At 39.3% G+C, this 16,629-nt stretch overlaps 1 pseudogene; it reads left to right on the top strand.

The window, feature by feature from the left end:
* The first annotated feature begins 16,211 nt into the window (after nt 1-16,211).
* Nucleotides 16,212-16,386, top strand: LOC134366267 (small Cajal body-specific RNA 16; annotated as a pseudogene).
* The last annotated feature ends 243 nt before the right edge of the window (nt 16,387-16,629 follow it).

The raw sequence follows: 16,629 nt of genomic DNA, 5'->3' as shown, positions 1-16,629 counted from the left end.
TGGAAAGATTTACATTATCTTTTAATTCTTTTTTTCTATGAACTTTTTGAAGTACCCTCATGTAAGACAAAGCCCGAGAAAGACTGGCCAGGCTAAGGAAGTCCTGGAACACCAGGCTGATGATCTTGGCTTTTATTTAATAGAGGGGAGCCATGAAGGGTCTCAAAGCAATAGCAGTGCGACAACCTATGAGACTCACGTTTTTTATCATTGGTTGCTTTTTATTTTTTAGTGCCAGTGGAATGAGCCATTTTTTCCTTCAATGCATACTCTACAGCTGCCTCTTTAAATCACAGCCCAACCACATAGCTGAAGCACAGAAAAATCTCCAAAATAAATAGCACATAGTTTGGTGTGGTTCAGAAATAAGACTGCCACTGGCCAGCTGTGTCAGTCTTAGTTGCCTCATCAGTCAAATAAGGATAATAACAGTACCTATCTCACAGAGTTGTTAGAGGGATTAAATGAATACATACATACGTATCTTATAAGATATATATATCTCTTAGAAGAATGCCTGGCAAAGTAAGAACCCCACAAATGTTCACAATTATTATGCAAAGATGAGTCGTTCATTTGGCTAAAGAGGGCAGGAGAAGCAATTATCATTACTGCTGGTTGTTAAGACTTTTGACTCTGGAACTGCTGCCTCTCCCTCCAGGAATAACAATCTCTTACATTTCCACAGCACTTTTCAGTTTTTGAAGTACTCCTGTCATCCATTCTGTCTATGTAATCATGAAAATCTTGTGAGGTATTCAGGGCTATCATTTTTGTCTCCATTTTGCAGATGAGAAACTGAGACCGAGATGGCTTATATCAGCTGCTTCCCACATTTTTTCTTCTGGGATATGTGTGACAGATGATGCTTTCAGGTAGACACACTCCCATGTATAGTTCCTGCCATAACTTCACCCTTTCTCTGCCACTGGAAAGTATTTGATGCTATGCAGCCATTTAGAAGGGTAAGTGGAACTATATGTAATGTGATGTGGAAAGATGTCTCTGATATATTCTTTTTGTTTGTTTGTTTGTTTTGGTGGCTAGCCAGTACAGGTATCCAAACCCTTGGCCTTGGTGTGACATTCTTGGTGAAAAAAAACAGGTTGCAAAATTTCTATTTATAGTAATATTCTATTACTATGTCTGTTTAATGCACGTATGTTTACACGTGTATAAAGTTGTCAGAAAGCCCACATAGGAAACTGTTAACAGTGGTAATCTCTGTAATTAAGGTGTGAAAGGTGGTAGGGTAGGGAATGGGAGCTTTCACTTTTACAATTTAAAAATAAGCATGTATTATTTTTATAATGAAAACTTAGATCCATTTTGGAAATAAAGCATTTAGTATGCAAGCAACATTTTTATAGGCATATCTTGAATCTGCTCTGATTTTCTTCAAGAAAACCATTCATGAATATGCATAGACTGGAAGAATGTTCGAGAAGTTGATGACAGTGGTTGCCTCTTGAGAGGGAGACTGGGGGACTAGTGTTTGGAGTCAGGAATGGGAGGAAAATGGAGTTTTCACTGTATACCCTTTTATAAGATTTAATTTGTTTTTAACCAAAGTCATGTGTTATGAATTCAAATAAAATAAAAGAAAATTATTAAAAGCTTCAGTGATTTACAATTACCAAAGAATAATTTGTAACTCACCTCATGACAGATCACAACACATCAGTGCCTCCCACTGGATTAGATGCTAAGAAGAGTGCTGAGATTCAAACTCAGGACTTCTGACTCCAAGTCCATGGCTTTTTACACTAAGTCATTGCCCAGTGTGGTTGCTTCGAGGGCTGCACCTTCACAAGCCCAACACACCCCAGGCCATCTCCCAGGCTCAACAAGCCATGACAGTAATGTCACAATTGCCAGAGCAGAAAAGTCATAACTGTGGAATTAACACTCCAACCAGTATTTAGCCAACCACATTCTATATTGTTTCATCCACTTTCTTTTTTTCTTATTGAGGTAAAGTGCACAAATATTAAATGTTCAGCTTGGTGAATTTTTATGTATGTTCATGCGTGTAATCATGACCCAGATCAAAACAAGACCATACCATCTATCTGGAAGAGAGATGCCCCCTGCAGACCATACCACTCCCTAAATGTAACCACTATTCTGACTTCTATCATCATAGATTAATTTTGCCTGTTTTTGAACTTTACATGAATGGAATCATACAATATCCACTCTTTGGTGCCTGGTTTCTTTTGCTTAACACTATTTCATGAGATTTATCCACATTGTTGTGGACGGCAGTTGTTCGTTCATTCTAGGATTGGAAGTGCTGACTCATAGGGTATACATATATTTAACGTTATATATACTTTCAAACAGTTGTTCAATGTAGTTGTACAATTTATACTCCTACCAGGAATGTAAGGAAGTTCCAGTTGCTCCACATCCTCTCACACACTTGGTATTGTCAGTCCTTTTAATTTTAGCTGTTTTGGTGGGGGTTGCCAACTCTTTTGACCCCTTCCTGGTTCTCTAGTTCTCTGTCTGCTCAGTCCTCTGGTCTGACAGCCCCTTAATGGTCTCCTTGGACTCCTGACCAGCCTTTTCAGTCATTTCTTTCCTGGAATAGAGCCCTATCATACTATATGCTACAAATCCTAGTGCTCACTACAAAAAAATATGATCTCTGCCACTGGCTGAAAACTGATTCCAGCACAGACTGAGCCTTAGTGCTAATCACAGACCGTGCTCTTAGTTCACCACATGCTATGCCCTAATCACTGCTACAGGATGAACCCTAATCCCAGCCACAGTCTGAGCCATGATCCCAGAAACAGACTGAGCTTGAATGCCAGGTATAGGTTTAAACTGACTTGATCCGAACTCGGCTGATAAGCACAAATGGGCCAAGTACAATGTCAGAAGTTATTAGAAAATGTAAAGTTGCAAGAATAAAATGCATTGTGAAGCAAACTATTATCTCTATATCTATAGTCTCTCTTCAGCTCCCTTCAAATTTTAATTGTGACTGAACTTTGCTAAGTTAGGGAAAGAGACTACAATCAATGCCATGCTGACTTGTTATAAAGAAAAGGCTAGGGGCAGGAGGAGTGTGGCTGAAAGAAGCCTGAAGCTGAGCTAGTCCTGCAGATGGTGGTGGAAAGACGGGTAACCTTCTTCCTGTCCTCACAAGATGGCAGGTTTATTTTAAGGGTGTTTTTTTAACAGCTTAAAAAATGGATTCCAAGAACACTGGGGGAAGACTCTGATTTTTGGGCTTCTGCCCGTGGTGCTTTTTTTTTTTTTTTTTTTAAAACAATGGTATTTGACTCCCAGTGAGATTTGTTCCTTCATTACATTCTGGTCCTGTTGCTTTTTACATCCCCTTCCCTGCTGTTGCTGTTGGGAAGGAAAAGAAAACCAGAGCCTTCAGGAACGAATGCTTAAAGGTTCTATTTGCCCTACGTCTGTTAATCAGCAGCAAACTGAGAACGTAATTTTCACTTTTTCTTATGTCTTTGAGAAAAATCTTGATTTCACCCTTAACACTAGGAGGAGCACACTGGAATGGACTGTGTCCTATGAAGGGTGGGTGAGGGGTCCACAGTGTAAAGTGGACCTTCACACAATTATTCCCTCCTGGATAAAAATCCTGATTAGTTTGAGATTTCTGAATTTCTAAACGTTAACTGGATAAGAACTTGTGTGATGCAGCCACGTGGCATTATGGAAAAGGCACTGGGCTGGGAGTCAGAAGACTTGATTGGTTCTGCTGCCATATGTGACCTGGGACAAATCCTGCTCTCTCTCTAGGCATTCCCTCTCCACCTATAATGATAAAGTTTAAGTGTAGCATTTTGTAATTTCGTTTGCACACATTATCTCATTTAATTCCTATAACAATCCCAGTGAGCTGGGAACTATAATTATTCTCATTTTATAAAGAGGTAGTGGGGATTTAGAGAAATTAAGATTTGCTGAAAGTAGCATGTAATCAAGTAGTTTTGTCTGGTTTTTGTTTGGTTTTAATTGAATGTAACCCTTTAATGTTGTTATTTGTCATTAATTTGCTCGCTGATGAATATTTAGTAAGCATTTTCACATACCAAATACTGTTTTTGGCTCAAGAAACAGAGACATTTTCAGAAATAATCTTGTTGGTTAACTTTCCTATAAAGGTCCATGTTGGCTGGCTGGTTGATTCAGTTGGTTAGAATGAGGTGTTATAACACCAAGGTCAAGGGTTCAGATCTACTGGCCAGCCGCCAAATAAATAAATAAATAAATGTGTCAGCTGCAGGGGGTATGAATAAAGGGTTTTCCTTTTCTCTTTCTCTTAGGGCAAATTTGGGTTGACATTCTACCTCTGTCCTTCTGGAAGTCTAATAAAGAGGCAATGTCAGCTGTGGTATTAGCAGTGTTGCTTATGGTAAAAAATAACTCCTGACTGGCAAACTGCCTCTGGGCCAAGATATATAAATACCTCCTGGATAGCCCTGGCTTTAGGTCTCCCTAATTGCAATGACTTGTAATGAGGCTTATCGCTTATGGGGAAACTGAAAGCTACGCCCATGGGACCTAAGATATTAATTTTTATTTGGGACAGGGAGTTTCTAAACTAAGGTTGTTCCCACACCCACGGATATGATCTTGTCTCTTTGCACCTGAGCTATCATCTGGGGCACCAAAGAAAACTAATCACTAGATCACTACAAAAACTCCTGCTGAAGAGAAGTATCAGATACTGTCCGGCTGGCACAATCTTTCTCATCTGGGACCCTTCTGAGTTGAGACAAAGACCGCCAAAATCCAGATCAAGTAGTTTTGAAGATAGGATTCCAACCCTGTTCTGTCTTACTCTAGAGCTGTGGTTCTAAATCTTGGCTACACATTGGACTCACATTGAAATGATATTGAATCACTTGCCACAGTGGACATAGCAATAAAAAGAACAAAATACTGCTACACATAACATGGATGAATCTCTCAGGCAAAATGGTGAAGAAAAAATGTCAGACACAAAAGAGTACAAACTGGATAATTTAACTTATCTGAAATTTAAACACAGGCAAACTAACCAGAATAGTGACCATCACTGAGGAGTGGATATTGACTAGAGGCAAAAGGGAACCTTCTAGGGAACTATAAATATTCCTTATCTTGATCTGTGTTGTGCTTACATGGTAGGTATATATATTCATAAAGTATGTGAAAGCAGCCTTAGTCAGGGAATCCAGAAACAGAAATATAGGCTGGACCCAAAGGTGGGTGGAATGCTTAGTTGGAGATTTGAGGCCTTGGGCTAGAGGATGCATCTTCCAGAAAAGCTCCCACTGACCCTACAGGGTAGAGAGTGTTAGCCGCACAATAAGGTGTATGAATAGTAGATCTATCAGAGGGACCCCAGACTTTGAGAAAAGGAGAAATAGGGACATGGGGCTTAAATGTTCAACTCCCAAGGGAAGCAGGGAAGCAGAACCTAGGGCTACAACCAAAAGGCAAAGCTCCACTATGCAAGGAGCTGTTAATATAAAACACAGGGGAGGTAATATTTTATGAATATCAATTGGCAGCTTGTGGGATGGTAATTTTTTTAATGTAAATGTTTATTGAGTTGGAGCCCGCAGTAGTTCAAATATTTCTTTTCAAAATTTGTGACTATACTGGGCCGAGCCTGTGGCGCACCCGGGAGAGTGCGGCCCTGGGAGCGCGGCGACACTCCCGCCGCAGGTTCAGATCCTATATGGGAATGGCCGCTGCACTCACTGGCTGAGTGCCAGTCACAAAAAAAGACAAAAAAAAAAAAAAAATTTGTGACTATATAAACAAATAGATCAACATGCTAACCAAAAAGGAAACAAGACTTCTGCATTTCTGATCAATGCAAGAATACCAGTTTAGACTGTATCTTTTCTTGACCGTCTAGGCATTCTGACACAGACATAAAAAACTTTTTGCAATTATGTCCTTAATTATATTGCTCTGTAGATAGAAATAGTGCTGAGTTTCTTTTCCTTTTTTCTTTTATTCAAGATATTTTAACATTTACTTGTACATATTTCTGGGGTACGTGCTGTAGCGGATTGAATGTCCCCTCCAAACTCATTGAAGCTTGAAGTGTGTCCCCAAGTTTTATGTACTGGAAACTTGGCCCCCACTATGACTGTTAAGAGAGTGAGAAATCCTATTATGCTAATTGAAAGGTGGCCTTGAAGAGGTGATTAGATTGCAGGACCAATGCCGTAATGAATGGATTAAAAATGGTGGTCAGGGGCATGGTTCTGAGGGCCTTAAAAGGAGAGTGAATGAGGAGGTTATTCTCTCTCTGCTCCACTATTTTCACAATGTGATACCTTGCCATCACTGTCACCACCGCCAAGACCTTCACCAAATGTGTTCCCTGGACTTTCGACTTCCAGCCTCAGAAAATGTAAGCAATAAATTTTGTTTTCTTTACAAATTACCCAGTTCCATAGTTTGTTATAAGCAACAGAAACGGACCAATACATATGGAATGGTATTGTCTTTTTATGTGTCTCTTTTTTCCCCCATCTATTTTGTAAGAAGTTTAATTGCAAGAGGATTTAATAAAATAATATAAAGGGCTTTATTTTAGTCAGTTTGGAGCCCAGATAGCACCTGAGGTTAGGTCTTGCCCTTGTTGAAACGAATTAATATATTCCTGGCTTCAGGCTGGGACAAAACTTCTGCTATAAGACCAAATTGAAAGGAAAAATACAAGAGTCACATCTTATGAGAAATGGCAAGGATGAAGGCCATTGTCTTGGAGAAGCAATCTGGGGGGAAGGGGACAGAACATTATAAATGTCTCCATATATCTGAATGATTGCCATGTGAGAAAAAGGCAGATTTGCTCAAGGTGACTGCAGAGGGGAACAAAGATGAGTGAGTGGAAATTCTGGGAAATAGAGTACAATGAATAGAACATTTCACAAGGATTTAGAGACCTCATGATTTTCCTAAAATGCAGTTTATTTATGTATCCATTCATTTCTTGTGCTTGATTCTGGGATACAGAGGAGAACATGACCCACAGATCCCTTATAGAGCTGTGTAAGGCTGGACGTGATGGCTGAAGTTTTAGCTGCCATCTTAGACCATAAATTGCCCTTCAGAATTGAAGCCAATAAGGATAGTGGAAGAAAAAGACATAAGGATCTTGGGTCTCTAATGACTGTGGAGTCTCTGTGTCAGCTCTAGGTTGACTATCTCTGGACTTCTCTTACATGAAATAAACTTCTACCTTGTTTTTAAGTTACTTATTTAGGTTTTCTGTTAAATGCAGTCAATCCGAATCCTGATATGCTAATCAAAAATTTTTTAACTAAAATTGTATAAAATAACAACTGAAATCCCTTTTAGGTCAAATGGCTGGATACTTCTGGCTATTATTCTCATAGGTCCCAAAACTTCTGTATGAAACTTTCCTGGATTCTTTAGGAAGACTCAATCTCTATTTCCTTGGTTCTTCTACAGCACTTTGTTTATTCTGCTAGGATAACACTTATCAAATTGCATTTTATGACAAGTCTCTGGCACATGCATTTATGACTATTGTCCTTTATTGGCTACACAGGCATGGCATGATGAGAGTTCAAATGGGGAGGTCACTCGTGTTGCTGTCCAAGGTTCTGAACCTTCAAAGCACACTAGGGCAAAGGTGTTTTCTGCAGTCTCTGAGACAGTAATTACACCTGATCGGCCTCACTAAACAATTCTGACTAGGCAAGGAAGAGGCAAAGGTAGGAGAGAACAGTAAGAGCTGAAAGAGAGACAGACAGAGAACAGAGGCTGCTCAGGGCATAGCCATTTAGAAGAGGACAGGCAAGAAAAAGAAAAAAAGAGAAAAAAAACTTTGATGTTTTAAAATAGTGTCATCAGAGTTAGCAAAGCTGGACATCTAAAGATGAGTCATAAATTTGTGTTCTATGTGATGCAAAGCTGTACAAGTGTTGATATGAGCAACTATATTTGTGCAGACAAGGAAGCAGAATGTCATCCAGGTAGAGATGGAAGAGGAAGTAATCTTCACTGGATTTGCACCAGCATGCTCATGCTTTTCCTTTTCAAACTTGATCAAGTTTGTGATTTTTTAAGGTAAGTGCCACAGAAGAATTTGTATTGTGACTCATGTTTTACAATTCATACAGCTGCTTTCAGGTATTTTTTATGCTCTGTCATATTTTTATTGGTTATGAGAAAAGTTTTCACTCTCTCAAATTTGGAGAATGAGATCTTCTTCCCATATCTCCCTTCTCCCTGCAACACACCTCAGTTGCTCAATCAACATTTGACTTGGCTATCCAAGTGACACCATCCTGTGCAAGATTCTTACATTGCTCTTGATTCAAATTCATTCTAGCTGTTTAAAAATGCATTATCTCAGTTAATCCTCTCAACCACTCACAACATCATTATAATTATTCTCATTACAATTAAATTCATGTCATGAATCTTTGAGGCTGTTTGTGAATAGCTGAAACAATGAATAATAATTCACAAATGTCAAGGGTCTATTCTAATTTACCTGTCTGTCTCCCAAAATAGTCTATAAAGGCTTTGAAGCCATGGTCCAAAATCATTATATTCTCAACAATACCTACCATGGTTTCTGACACATAGTAGGGACTCAAAGTATTTTTTTGAATAAATAAGTTAATTAATTCAAATGTATAATAATCAACATTGCATTCAAATCATTTAAATAGCATACATTTATGCATAATAGATCAAAGATACATAAGGGAAATCTCAAAATAGTCTTAACTGTGGTGAAAACATTAGAAAAAGATCCTATATACAATTTCTACTATATGATATAATTCATTCTTGAAAATTAAGACAGGGAACAGAAATAGTGAAATAATCCCTCTTTACATCTAGGTATCATTCCTATGATAAACCAAAATAATTGTTTATTCTAAAAAGCAATGGGTAAGTCTTCCAGTCCCTCTCCTTTTCCTTCCTTCATCCCTTCTCCCTCTTCTCCTTCTTTTCCGGTTCCAATTTTCAAACATTTACTGAGATCCTGCTGCATTAATGCACTGTGAGGATTTCAGCCCCTGCCTTCAGAGAGTTTACTCTCTAGCCAAGAGGAAAAAATGTCACAAATAGCAATATGTATAAGCACAGTGACATCATCAAACTATCTGTAACACCAAACCCACAATTTTGCCTCAAGCTGCCCTCTTGCCCACCATGAATCCTATCCTGGAATACTTGTCTGATCTTGTCTCCTGAGCACAGGAGCGAAGGAAATTCTCCTCAGTCTGTGAATGTAAATACCTCTTGTATCTGGCTGAACTATAATAAGAACAAGGCTTTCCTCTGGGATTAGAAGCTAGGGAAAGCCTCTGTCTTAGTCTGTTTATGTTGCTTATAACAGAATACACGGAACTGGGTGATTTATAAAGAAAACGAAATGTATTGCTTACAGTTTTTGAGGCTAGGAAGTCCAAAGTCCATCTGGTGGTGGCAACAGTGACCCAGGGGTCTCACGTTGCAAGATGGTGGAAGCAGAGAGAGCAGAGAGAGAGAGACTCTCTTCTTCTTTTAAAGCCATCAGAACCACGCCCCTGACCACCATTTTTAATCCATTCACTACTGCATGGTCCTACAATCCAATCACCTCTTCAAGGCTCCACCTTTCAACAACCAGAATAGGATTTAACAGTCACAGTGGGGGCTAAGTTTCTAATACATAAAACTTGAGGGACACAATTAAAGTTTCAGGGAGTTTTGGGGGGACATAATTCAATCCACTACAGCCTCAGAATGATATTCAAAGCAAGAGCTATGCAGAAGAAGGATTATAACAACTGGAAGGGGTCTTTTAGATCTTCCAATGTAAACCCCTAATATTCCAGATCTGGAAGATGGGATCCAGACAGGTAAATGATATACCTGTGGTCTCACAGCAAATCAGTGGCAAGACCAGGGCTAGAGCACAGGTTTACAAGCTCCCACTAAGTAATCTTTCTTAAATTTTCCACTATTTCCCAAGGTTTGTTTAGGATGGACATGTATGACCACAGGCTGTGCCCTGATCAACTCCAACATGACCATAATGCAAATGGCACCCTTGGAGTTTTGTATGGAACATCCCTGATTTCACTGGTGTGCTCCTGAGATTATTTTAAGTAGTGTGAGGTAAACTTTTAAAATACAGTGCTAATAATTATGCATTTATTTAAATGTTTAGGAAACATATAAAAAGCACATCAAACTTTGATTTTATAGGTAGGGATATTATATACCGGTCAAAAGTTTCCTTTAAAATTCAAGTTAAAAAGTGAATGAATTAGAATTTTAAAAAATTATTTTTAAAGTAGGGTAGCTGGTACAAGAATGGAATAAAAATCATGAAAGTGGTATGCAAATTACTAAAGTTTAAGAAACATGGTGTTTATTATATTATACTGCATCCCCCCAAGATACTTGGAGGAATTTACCTACTCAGAACATTATGAGGAAAAAACTTTTTAATGTGAAATTTATGATTAAATAGCTGGATATGTGTGCATTTAGCAGAAATGGGTTAAATGCAGTTAGGAGTAGGTGTTTTATTCGGGAAGAATAGAAGGCAACTAGATGGGAGAGTTAGGCCTGAGTTTTGGCATGTGATGGGAATGATTATATTTTCAAATATGCACTCTTGGATTACCAAAGGGTCACATAGAAACTCTGTGACTTCTTTTCCTGTAATTGAATGTGAATATTTATGAGAAGAGCTGGGTTTGAATCCTGCTCCTGCCACTTCCCAGCTTGTATCCTCTGCCAAGTCACTTAGCCCCTCTGAGTTTGTGAAAAAGCTATGTTGTGAGGAACAACTTTGAGAATGTCAAAATGCCTTGAAAGGGAGAGTAAGGGAAAGACTGAAAGAGAGAGGAAGACAAAAGAGAAGCAGCCAGGTTGGAGGGACAATAAGAAGAATGGGAGCTGGTGAAATTATTTCAGACTTTCTGTGCTGAAATAGTCATTCTTATCACAAGCGGCTAGATTTTCTTCTTATGAAAACATTTCTAAGGTGGCAGATGAATATATTTTTAAAATTTTTCCTGAAACATAACACTCCAACAGGATGTGTTAGAGAAATGCCAAGAAAAGAAGGCAGAAGGAGGTAAAGTACTTGAATGAAGAGGAAGATAAAAGGATATATGCATAGACCTGGGAAGACAGAAGTCCCACCTCCTCCATGAAGCCCACCTGACCTCTTTCTATATTTACACCACTTCTACTCAGGCTGGTGCAATGGTTTAGGAGCGTCTCTGTTGTCTGTCACTCCCATTACATAATAAAACCTTTGAATGCTGGGACTGTGTCTTATTCATTTTCTGTATTCCCAATTCCTCCCACAGAACCCAGTACATACGATATGCTTGGTAAATGTCTGTTGAATGAATGAACCTAGGTCTAGGGACTTGCAGCCGTGACCTCTGAGGGATGAATGGAGGTTCAGAGGACATTTAGCCTGGAGAAGAGATAACTCTGGTGAGATATACTTACTGCTTTCCAGTATTTGAATGGCTGTGTTGGGAGAGTGTATTTGAAATGTTCTCTGTGGTCCCAATGTCACAGCAAGGAAGGACTAAGAAAGCAAGTAATAAGAGATGTATTATACAATAGGTGACTATAGTTAAAAACAATGTGTTGTATTCTTGAAAATTGCTGAGAGTAGATTTTAAGTGTTCTCACCACAAAAAATGATATTATGTGAGATAATGCATGTTAATTACCTCAATTTAGCTTTTCCACAATGTATGAATATTTCAAAACATTACGTTGTTTATGATGGGTATATACAATTTTTGTTAATTAAAGTTAATCAATTGATTAATTATTTTTAAAAATGAAAGCAAGTCTTGACTCACTGTAAGGAATACTAACCATCAGAACTGGCCAACAATGCCATTCCCTATCTCAAGGGGGCTCATTTAAGCAGAGACCAGATTCCACATTTCAATGTTTCAGACTCTGGTCAGATGACCTCTGTAGTCTGAGTGTCTTCTACTTTTTATGTCTCTTTTCTTCTATTTGTTAGGTTTCTAGCTGATTTAAAAACATTTTCCCACTGGGTACCCCTATCCATTCTTGGAACCCTAGACCTTAGAGCTGGAAAGAACTTCAGAAATCATTTGATCCAATTTCTTCTTTGCACCACTCCACAGATGAGAAAATGAAGACCCAAGTCAGACAGCTAGATTATGGTAGAGATAGCCCTAGAACCCAGATCTCCAGAGTTTTCTTCATTTGTGACGAAAATATGGTGCCACCATATCTGAGCAGTAAGGCTCTCTTCCCTTTCCTTGTATCTGGGTCTTACTGTATATCAGAAGGTATTATACCTCTATTCTCCATTCTCTCACTTCAGAATGAAAATTGAAAGAGAGAATTTGCAGAATTATTACAGACATAATGAAAATATCATCATTTTTTGGATAAGCATATTGTACAGTGGTTCAGGGTCATGGGCTTGGGGGCGGAATGCATCACCTGTGTTCACAAGCTCTGGTGTAGAGCTTCATGTGCCCAGAGGCAGAGGCACCTGTTTTTAATTTACACACAGGTGCCACATGGGATTGAGGTTTGGGGACCAGAAAGACCTGGGTTCTAGTTACTCCACTTTTCTCACAGTGTGACTTTGGACAGGTTAATTAGCCCTCTGAGCCATGGTTTCCTCATTTCTAATATGAGAGTAACTATATCCCCCTCTCAGGGGTGTGGTAAGGCTTAAATAAAAAAGCACATAAAGCTCTTAGCACAATACCATGATAAGCACTTAATATATATATATTTTTTAGAAGACAGGTCTAGTCTTTTTATTTGTCCTCCCAGTTTCATTCTGGATATAAAAACGGACGATTAAATAAATCTTCTCAACACTTCAGCCTCTTTCCTTTCTATGGGAAACAATCCTGCTCAATCCCAGTGTCTGCCTCCATGAAGACTTTGCCTGCACTCATTAACTAGATCACATTGCATAGGCATTTCCCACTATGGGCTTGTTTTTCCATCGCAAAAGAAGGCAGAAGAGGAAGGAATGTCTACTTTCTTTTTAGAGCGATCTGTTTCCACAAGCATATCTTAATTTTGTAAAGTAAAGAAAAGATTTTTAAAGATTGGACTAGATGGCTATCTAAAGTCTCTCCCTGCTCTGACATTATTATATGAGCCTGAGAATCTAAATCTTCCTCCCTTCCCCCATTCCCATTTCCTACCCCCGTCCCTAGCGTCTCTCTCTCTTTCTCTCTCTCTGGCCTCAGAATGCAAAACTCCAGCAAGAGTGCATTGCAGATCAAAGGATTGTAAGAAATTTATTTTCCTGTGGTCGCCCAGTGGGAATTAGTCCGAGAAATGGCTAAAGCTGGAAACATAGGGAAGCTAAGAACAGATCTGGTTGCTTCACTTAGCTAGAACTCAGCCTGTCTTTTCATTTGAGCACTTTTCATCCAGTACCCAGTTTCCTTTAGGGAAATCCAGCAGTTGAGTTAGAGAACTACAAACTTAAAACTGTACGAACTGAGTAATAAAGAAATCAAGTTTCCCCAAAAACCTTGCAGCCAATCCTGTTCTCATTCTGGTCTTGATTTTTTTCCCCAAGAGCCAAGTGGCTTTAGCTTTTCTGACCAAATGACATTAACTTTATCTTTTGTTCTTTGGCCCATTTTAATGGAGAGAGGCCATAAGTAGCCACCCTAAAGATTCATATTTAAATGTTTCAAAGAGAGGACAAAATTTAAACATTAGAAATACAGATGCTCTTCAACTTACAATGAGGTTACGTCTTGATAAACCTATTGTAAACTGAGAATGTCATGTCAAAAATGCATTTAATACAACTAACCTACCAAACATCATAGCTTATCCTAGCACACTTTGAACATGCTTAGAACACTTACATTAGCCTATAATTGGGCAAAATCATCTAACACAAAGCCTATTCTTTAACAAAATGTTGAATACCTCATGTAATTTATTGAATACTGCACTGAAAGAGAAAAATGGAATGGTTGTATGGGTATTCCAAGTACGAATTCTACTGAATGCCTATGGCTTTCACACCATGATAAAGTTGAAAAATCCTAAGTCGAATCATCATGAGTTGGGGACTGTCTGTATATGAAAAGGCGTTTCTGACTTCTCTGAGAAAAATTATAAGATTTAGTAACAATAAACCCACATTTTCTCAGGGCAAAAATTGGCTGGGATAAGTAGCAGCTGCCACCCTGGGACAGAGACTCTCCCACTGGTCAGTCTCTATCCCTTCCTTCTATCATCTGACCCCCATGGTTAATATCAATTTTACACTATTAAACCCAGCCCACTTCACTAGAACTTGACCCCTGCAGACAAATGAGTTTATGACTCCAAGATTAGAGTGTAACTGCAATAGCCTGTGAATCAACGATCATGTGAAACTATTTGCAGTCAAGTAGTAAAATTTTAAATGCAATTAATGAGATTATTTTATGAAAGTGTCTGAACCTGGCATGTTATAGGCATTCAATGAAGAGTAGTTGCTAGCATTAATAGTATTAAAATTATTATTGCTTAACTGAGATGTATCTTGTTACTCTGAGGACAATCTTAGGTCAGTGTTGCATCTAAGAGAAATACAAATGGGAAAGTTGAAAAGTAGTATAAATCTGTACTAAGTATCCCCTGAAGAAAAAACAAGAGGGGAGTTATAGTGCAAAACATAGAATTATTTCATGAAAATTCTCACTACAATGCTCTCTCCACTCTTCAGGGTCACAGCTCATTTCATCTTCTCCATCTCTTCCCACGCCCAAACTCTACGGATTCCCCTCTTCCCCATTCCCTCTGAAGTCTGACCTACTCTCAACTCCTGTTATTCTCCTGTTAGAGGCTGAAGGGAGCAGGAAGAAGTACTTGTAAATACTTACATTTAATGTTCTCTTCTTTTATTCTTATCTCAATTATCAATATTCACAGAGTAATTCCTGAGAAACTGCAGGAATCCTTCATTCATTGTCAAATATTCCAGAAGAGAGTTCATATAATTTAGACTGGGGTGGGTTGATAAGAGCCGTGATAAAGGCCTGTATAAAGTACATTAGTAATATAGAGATGGGGGGGCACAAATGGATGTAAATTGGTGAAATCCAGACAATGCCCTTTTCCTGCCCACTTACTCTCCCCACCCAGCACACCATTCCCCAACATTCACAGCAAGCTAAGCAACTTCAGGGCTTTGGAGTAGGAATTCCAGACTAGGAAGTGTCACTCCTAGGTGGTTCTGAGAGGAGAGAGTGGCCCAAATGACCATCAGCAGAATTCTGCAGTCTAGAAGCTTCTATGATCCTTTCTCCTCCCTTTCATAAGTCCTGCTCCTCCCCAGGTCAAGCTCCTCTCCCCATCTTCACACGCCCATCTGTTGAGATGTCTTTGCAAATAGTCTGAAAGCAACTCAGCAGGAGAGTGACTATTCTTTTTTCTGCCTGGGAGTCTTTGGTGGGTGCTGGCTTGGGCCAAGCCTCAGAAGTACAAAAAAGTCTTTTGAGAAGGACATTGTAGAGTCTTGTAACAACTCTTATGTTTAGAATCAGAGGACTACCTCCTTTCTGTGTGACCTTGGGCTAGTTGCTTTCCTTCTCTGCTTCTCAATTTCCTCTTCAACAAGATGGAGCTCTCGCTGAATGCCTCACAAGGCCATTAGAAAACATAAGCTATACAGTGAGGTGCTCATGGGGAAGTTGTTGTCTCCACTACTTGCTCTATTTTGCAATCCACAATTGCCCAGAATGACATCTGTTCTTGTGGTGACACTTGAAGACTCTTCCCCCACCCCCTAGTTGTTTGGGGTTTTTGGCAGTCTTTCCTAGTCCTTGTAAAAGTCACTTTCTCCCTCCCTTGGATATTGCTATTGTGAGAACTAGGTCTGGTTTTTCAGAAAGACTCTTAGGTAAAGTCTGTGCCTTCTGATTTTAAAGGACCCTGAAAATATCTCCCTAGCTCATTCACTCATTCATTCATTCATTTGGTTAGAGAACAGCCATTGTTCATTCAATGCACTTTCTCTGAACCCTTAGTCTGCCTGCTGTGTTGGGGACAGTATTAAATGAGTAAGTCCAAGACTCAGGGTTCTAGAAGCTCAGGGTCCAGTCAGGGAGACAGCTGAGTAACCAGACAGTTTGCAAAGAATGAGATGAGATCAGTAGCAAAGGGTCTTTCATGAGGTTGCTGTCAAGATGTTGGCCTCAATGGTCTGGGGAAAGTCTCCTGTGTTGTTGAATCTGCCCATTTGTGGATGCAGCCTTGTACCAGGCAGCCTGACCCTGACCTAAAGTAAATTCCCAGGAGAAGTCTCTCCTGGGTAGTAACAGGTGTGAGCATTCTAGCAGCAGTTTGATAATCATGTGTGAGGGTACTTCAGAAAGTTTATGGAGAGGTTTGTACTATCTTTCAATTCTGTTTTTCCACAAACTTCTTGAAGTACCCTCACATGATACTGCAAATAGGACCTATGCCAAAAAAAAAAAAAAAAAATGAAAGAGTGGATCCTCCTGAGGTCGGAGGATCCACTTCAAAGATGGACTCACTCACATAGCTGCTGTCAGGAGGTTTTCATTTCCTGCCGTGTGAACCTCTCCATAGTGCTACTTGGGTGTCCTCACAACA

Source organism: Cynocephalus volans, chromosome 17, assembly GCF_027409185.1.
Source record: "Cynocephalus volans isolate mCynVol1 chromosome 17, mCynVol1.pri, whole genome shotgun sequence".
In the NCBI taxonomy this organism is placed as follows: domain Eukaryota; kingdom Metazoa; phylum Chordata; class Mammalia; order Dermoptera; family Cynocephalidae; genus Cynocephalus; species Cynocephalus volans.
Note: the sequence above shows the minus strand (reverse complement) of the source record. Positions and strands in the feature narration are given on the sequence as shown.